This window comes from Pinus tabuliformis, chromosome 7, assembly GCF_031772625.1.
Source record: "Pinus tabuliformis cultivar Carrire ecotype Pingquan chromosome 7, CPIR1, whole genome shotgun sequence".
Lineage (NCBI taxonomy): Eukaryota > Viridiplantae > Streptophyta > Pinopsida > Pinales > Pinaceae > Pinus > Pinus tabuliformis.
The window spans coordinates 1,399,839,644-1,399,847,151 of record NC_142293.1 but is presented as its reverse complement, the minus strand read 5'-3'; the positions used below and the strand labels follow the sequence as shown (position 1 = coordinate 1,399,847,151).

The following is a 7,508-nucleotide window of genomic DNA, read 5'->3' as shown; positions in this document are numbered from 1 at the left end:
TTCTTGTTGGTTCCAAAGAATTTAACTTTATTTCCACTCCCTTCATGTGCCAAAATTGGTGAATTTGTCAGTTGTGGCATAGGGATTTTCATTATGCCATGATAGATTTGTTAACTGGAAACTCACTTTGATGGAGTTTGTGTAGAGCAGAAAATTATCTCAAGTATCATTTGGAAGTATTCTATAATCTAAATAGAATGAGGTTGCATGATAAGAATATTTTGGCCAATTCAAATCACTTTATTGTTGTTTGAGTACTTAATATGTGGCTAGAAACCAAAACCAATTTAGATCAGAAGTATCAAAATATGAATTTGGAATGGTTGCAAAGGCTAAAAGTTGTATTTAAAATTCATAAAAAGGAAAGTGTCTACAAAGTGGAAATTTCACGATTGCAAGAAAAGTGACTTCCCAAGTTAATTGACAAGATATATAATAGTTTTAAAAAATTCTTCTTATGCCCACCATTTGGTTTGATGGGGAGAGCCAGATGAATGACTTCATTCACACATTGATGCTTTATGGTTGCTACAATGAGATGTCTAATATCTTGGTGAACTTGACCTCCTTAGCATCTAATATGGCCAAGATCATTTTAGAGGGTTACTGCATCACAAGAACTTGACCTCCTTAGCATCTAATATGGCCACACTCATTTTGGAGGGTTATTGCATCACTGTCTTGGTGCCCAATGATGAGACAATGGGGAGACTAACAATAGATCAACTGAACAAACTAGGTTCTCTGGGGCATATCATGTATTATCACATTATCCGAGAGAATTAGAGTGAGGAGAGTTTGTATGCTACTATGAGGACATTCGATAAGGTCAAGTATGATAATCATAGGGTCTATCATAAGATAGTCACTCAGGAAGCAGATGGGACTATTATGTTTGTGCATGGACAGATTAGTGCCCACCTGTATGATCATGATATTTACGTTGATTGAAGAATCTCTATTTAGGGCATTGATAAGGTCCTATTCCCACTAGAAGAAGCAGCAAGCCACCATGTTAAGGGAAGAAAGTTGGAAGAAGAGTAGAAGGAGGTTGAGGAAATGAAGAATCCAAGTAACAATAAGCCATTCCCAACATTGAATTGTAAATTGTTGTAGTAAGAAATATATTGGGAATCCCAAATTACCCCCAAAAATGGAGGGGGATGGCTTCCTAATTGACAAAATTTTCCTGTGACCTCATCTATAAATCCCAACATATGTGGTGTCCCCTACTAATATAATGGTTAATCGGTTGTAGTTTGAGTATGATTTTTTGGTTGGCCTTCTCCCTCCTCTATGGGATATGTTGTGTGGGTGTGCATGAAACAGTCAAATAATCTTATCTTGTGGCGTCTTGGAGCAGCTTCTATGATTGCGAAATCTGATCGATACTACTTTTTGGCAAGAAATCCCACAACATAATTTTGTTTTTATTTTTGGATGTGTAAGTTTGTTTATAAGGAATATAGTATTCATGGATTTCTAGGTTTAAAAATACTCTTGTACTCTATTCTATTTTAGCATAAATTTGTTTCTTTTTAGGGTTTACTCCTATCTATGTTTATAGTTCCTACTGTGGTTAATTTCTTATGCATGCAATTTTTTGTTGCTCCCTCAGAGCATCGACTCATTCCATATATGGATGGGATGCTTGCATTTTAAGATGTGTTTGTATGTGTTAAGCATTAGTATACAACATACATTCTTCAAGAACTACCAGATTAAGAAGACTTCTCTACTCTATTCTATTTTGGCCCTAGTTTTTCGCTTGCTCAGGGCATCTTCTTAACAAACATTTCTAGTACCTTATCTAGGCTACTTTCTGATGCACACTATTTTCTTTGTTTCTCCCTTATAACATCTATTCATTCATCTATGGTTGGGAAGCTTACATTTTTGATTTTTTTGAGGATGTATGTGCTAGGGATTACTATGCATTCTTCATGGACTACCAGGCTAAGAAGACCCCTCCACTCTCTTTTGATTTAGTCACAATTTATTTCTCAATCATGGTTTAATATTATGGTATTTTTTCAGTACCTACGCATGCTAATTTTTAATACATATTGTTTATTACTTTTTCCCTTATAGCATCAACTCTTGTCATCTATGGATGGTATGCACACATTTGGATTTATGAGTGTCCATGTGTTTGGAAATTGTATTAATTCCCATTGCAATGAAAATTGTAATCTTCATAGGAAGTTGTGTTAAGATTCAAGAAGTCTGATACACAATAATATTATTGGATCTCATTTACTCATATTGCATGTTTATGTAGTGATTCCCTATTCCCCCTTATAGCATTAGTTCTGAGTTCAATTCATTTCTAGTTGGGAAGCCTATTTCTCGTGTGTGTGTGTGTGAGGAATTTGTATAGACCAACCCATAATTAGAATAATTCGTGGAAATGAAGGAACCTCTATTGTAAGACATCTACATAAATATTGGGAGTTAGGCCTCTTCCCATCGCCAGTTTTCTTTATAAAATATATCAACAAGAATAGGCCTCAGAAGTGTAGAGAAAGTGAATCTTAATGAATATTTCACTAAAATAAAATGGAATGATAAAAAAGTTGGCTGGCTAAAGAAGGTATCAAAGATTCATAGTTGAAAAATATAGTATAGCAAGGTAAAGTGATAGTTTGTTAAAATAGAAATACATTCATAATATCAAGAAGCATATAGAGATTAAAAGGATCGTATTATTTCAACAATGCATTCATAATCTCAAGAAGCATATAGAGATTAAAAAGATCATGTTATTTTTTCAAAGGAGACTGTATCTTCCTAAGGAATCTACACATATCTGGATGATCATGTCCAACCCTCACATAAGACAATAAATGGATATGCAGGGGCATAAAAGTTTGTGTAGGCATGAGAAGATGAGAAAAATATATTCTAAAAATTCTAGGTATAGAACATTGTATTACAATAAAATAATGAACCATAATTCTATTAATGTGTTGCTAGTGTGACCTTATCTGGGAAATGTTGTTGAATCAATCTGGATGAAGCACTAGCTACCTTCACAGCTACAAACAAGTAAGATTTACTAGCTAACCAACATGCAAAGCTACAAACATGTCACATTTACATAGGCTCCACCAACTGTGTTTTTGTGAAAGGTATAGAGAATCTATACCATATGAACCTTGGATGAAATTAAAGAATACAACCCTTAGAAAACTACAAAAGAATGTTTGGTTTTATCTCCAACAAATAGAAATATTTATCTTTCATATGCATAGAATTTTCTCCATGGTAACATAAGCATGCTTCCAACACAATAATTTCATGTAGAGAATAGTATAAAGAGAAAATAAAGGCATAACTTGTTCCTGCAACTTGTGGAAACTTTTTTCTCATGTTATAAAATTTGTTCAATTGATACAAGTGATCAAATCAAAAGGAATCAATTAGTAATTCAATGTTGGTAAAAAGATTATTTCTCACTAGTATTCCTACTAATACTTTCAAAATTAGATACTTGATTATCAAATTTCCATCTACAAACAATAAAACCAAGACGTAGTATGTGCATGACTAAGTAGGATGATATGTTGTGTCTTTGTCTACTTAGTGCTCAAGTAATGGCTAGTTTTTTCCTAATATATAAAATAGCAACTCATTTGTATGCCACATACCATTAATATTTCATCATAGACTCATCACCTCATGTTAAGATCTATTTCTCCAACTTCTCTCCAATCATCTTGCATCCCATTTCCTGAGGCCACTTCCATATTTTGAAACCCTTTGTCATCAACTATCTTTGCATCATGGTAATCATTCAAAAAATCCTTATATGGATCAATATCATCTTCCCTTTGCAAAGTATCCGATCCATGAAACATAACTCCCATGTTTACACCTTGTTCTTGTGTAAGAGGCTCATCCATGGTATGTTCTTCAACTCTTCCTTTTACAAGAGATTATATTCGTGCAACTTCTTTTAGACAAATTGCTTTAGCCCGGGCTAATGCTTCTGCATGTGCCTCAGATACTACTCATGCCTGTTCAGCTTGAGCTATAGCCATCCTCATTTTTTCTTTTTTTGCTTCCCTTCCTGCTTTCTCTCTAGATTCAATTTATGCCTAGGTATCACACATATTCTGCCTCTTATCCTGAAGGATCATTTTATCTATCATTAATCTTTCCTCAAACCACAAATCTCTGTTGTGAATTTGCTTCTCGAAAGCTCCAATAAATTATCCAAATTTGGAGATTATTTTCTGATCCCAGACTTGAGAACATGAAAATAACTGATCGTTTGTATCAGAGTCCAGTAGTCTATCCTCCTCGTTCACTTTACAGTCCACTACAACATGGTAAGGAAAAATCCTGCAAGAAAATTAGCATAATTTATTTCAAAAAAATACAATGGATCACTCAAAAGAACTCTTACATTTGAAATTAGTTTAATTTTTCTATTATAATCATAGTTTCCTGTAAAATACTTGCAACTCCAAATAAACAGAAAATTGTGACTCATAATCAATGTTTTCATCAAGGAGTTCACTTTCATTCACAATTAGATCAATTTGTATACATTTTAATGCAAAAAGATATGTATCATGTTGCAACATAACTTCAATAAAGGATAGATTCTATTGAATAATCACAAAAGATATGAACTTCAACCTATTTTTAACTCCACAAAAGCTATATACAAACTAACCAATATCCATAATTTGGAATCTCATGTACAATAAAATAAGTTATGGTGCTTTCTCTACATTAATATTAGAATGGAAAACTTTGTTATTTTCTCAATAAATGTATAAATATTATTAATAAATTTACTTATGGTTACAGATGTGGGAGCCCCCTAGCTTAAATACTGCCTTGGGTGCTACTTGGTGAATGGGAATGATATTTAATCATTCCCTTTGCCTAATTAATTAATAATTACAGACTTAATTAATTTTTACATTACATTTCCTTCCTTTTGAAAAGATGATTTGTCCTCAAAGATACCTAACAATAGGCGTTGTTGACGAAATGATTTTGTCTCCCAAGAAGCTTCTTCTTGTGGTAAATCCTTCCACTTTATCAGGTATTATTTGATTACTCGTGATCATAACTTTTTTTTCTTGGTAGAGATAATATGTTATGGTTCTAGAATGACCCTTCCTTCATCATCTGAAGTCAGAAATTCTATTTGCATTGATTGATGTTCACCTAGTGACTTTTTAAGGAAGGATACATGGAAAACATTGTGAAATCGACTTTTATCAGGAAGGCTTAAACTGTATGCTACTTGGATGATATTTTTGTCCATAAAATGTTGGTGCCAATTTTTTTTCCCTTATATTTTACGGACAACTTCTTCTAAGGCTAAAGTTTAACAAATACCCATTCTCCAACTTCAAATTATATCTCTGTTATGTTTCATTCATCTTGCTACTTCATATGATTTCTTGCATTATTTAGATTTTCTTTTAGAGTTTGGACAAGTTTTTGGGTTTTTTCTAACTGGTCTTTAATAGCTCGAAGTTTCATCTTGATGGTAGGAAAGCCCTTCCATTGAAAAGTGTAACTAGGTTCGGTCTCCATAGTGACATGTAATTGTGATTTTTGTAAATGATGTAAAGAAGAAAAATAAAATTATAGTTATTCTTGCTTCATGGGTTTCATGAACAAGGGATTTTATTTTTGGATGGCTCCCATTAAGAGCATTAGTATTTGTCATTAAAATCAAAGATTCAATGTCATGTATGGAGAGCCCTTCAAGGGCATGTATACTAGTCTATATATTTTTCAAATAGCCCTCCATGGACAAGCACAAGTCTTCTTCAAGTCGGCCTCCAAATGAAGTAAATGGTATATTTCGGCTCACAAAAATTAGAGACACATCCTTTCATTAAGGTCATGTCATCTTATATATACGAACATACTACTATATATAGGGACCTCAACCTATTTCCACAGTCATAGAATTTTGGATACATCTCTGAGTTTTTTGGATGGACTATTGAAGGGACAAGTGTCGATCTCTCTAGGATTTTGGGTGGTCTAATGCAAAACTAAGCTCAAATATTAGCGTAATGAAAGAATCTCAGATAAGTTATAGAAATACAAAGGTTAGTTTGGTGTTATCTCTCTATTAAGAACTGTAGTCTACCTCTGAAAATTTGGGTGACAATTACAGTGACGCAGTTATGTACAACTCGATGTTCAAAGGAGACTACAATTCGGTGAAGTATTAAAGGTGAAACTCTGTCTCGATACAACAAGGAGAAACTTGATGAGATTACATTAATCAAGCAATAAAGGCTCGATGTGGTGTTATCAAGGCCTCACAAAAGTAAGGTCTTGGTTATATGACAAAAAGGAGATCTTAGTGTGAAGACCGTAATAAGATCTCAGTGATGCTAAAAAGGTCGAAGTGGAAGAGGAGAAAAAAAGGAGAGTGAATTTCAAGAGAACATGTGTCCTGTTATTGGAGTGGAAAATAGGTCAAGGGTATTGGTATTGGTATTTGTCAATTGGAATCTCTATAAGAAGAATTTGTGCGGGTTTTCCTCTCAAAGAGTCAGAGGTTTTGGCCCTCGCTGATAGCCTATATTATGTGTCTCTTGTCTATTTATGTTCATGCATTGGTTACTGTTTAATGAATAATAACTCTTATAATATAAGAAGAAGAAAATTCTAATATAAACAAGGAAAAAGTATTAACAAGCAATTACTAATCGAAGATAAATCACCTAATTCTAATGCTTAATTATCTAATATAACTTTATCATATTTATTATTAGAACTTTTAGAAAAAATTGAAGCCTTGAATTGTAGAAACATTATTGTTTTTAAAGATATCATAAAATAACTCCAACATACACATACATGGAGTTTAAGGAATGGGATTTTGGTTCCTTAAATTCCTTTTGGTTCTATAAAATTTGGTAGACTACACCCGATAACAATGGAAACCATTCTTGTTAACTGCCATTATTTTCCACCATTAGCACTCTTAGGTTGAGAATGTTTCCAAAATAGACATTAATGACATGAGTTTTAGGAACTTAGAATTTTGTAGCCCTGTTTACATTATAGGCCCACTATATTAACTTTGTTGCATTCATATCCTTTTTCATCCTAATTTTTGAATCTAGTTGCTTTAAGCCTCATAAAATAGGGGTTCATGACATTGACTATGATAAACTTTTTGTAGCCCAATTTCCACAATAGGAGCACCATCCTGGCTTCATGGAATTCATCTCATGATTTCATATTTCTTTCTAACGTTAAACCTCACAAATATATTTGTGAATTCATACATTTGTAAATAAACAACTACAGATATTAATGCCAGAACACAACTAGGAAATTTCATATTTTGAAAGAAGTCTAGGTACTCGTGGTGAAACTCAAGGATAAATACTTTGAAATTTGTGAATTGTAAAATTTAAGAGTAATGAATGACATGTAAATGCATGATATTATAAGAAGATGTTGAGAATTGTCTCTAAAGCATGCCATCTTGACTTGGAAGCCATAGTTTT

General features: G+C 33.1%; 1 pseudogene; it reads right to left on the bottom strand.

The window, feature by feature from the left end:
- Positions 1-3,674: 3,674 nt before the first annotated feature.
- The window catches only part of LOC149252900 (uncharacterized), a 26,583-nt pseudogene continuing 22,749 nt past the window's right edge, over positions 3,675-7,508 (bottom strand).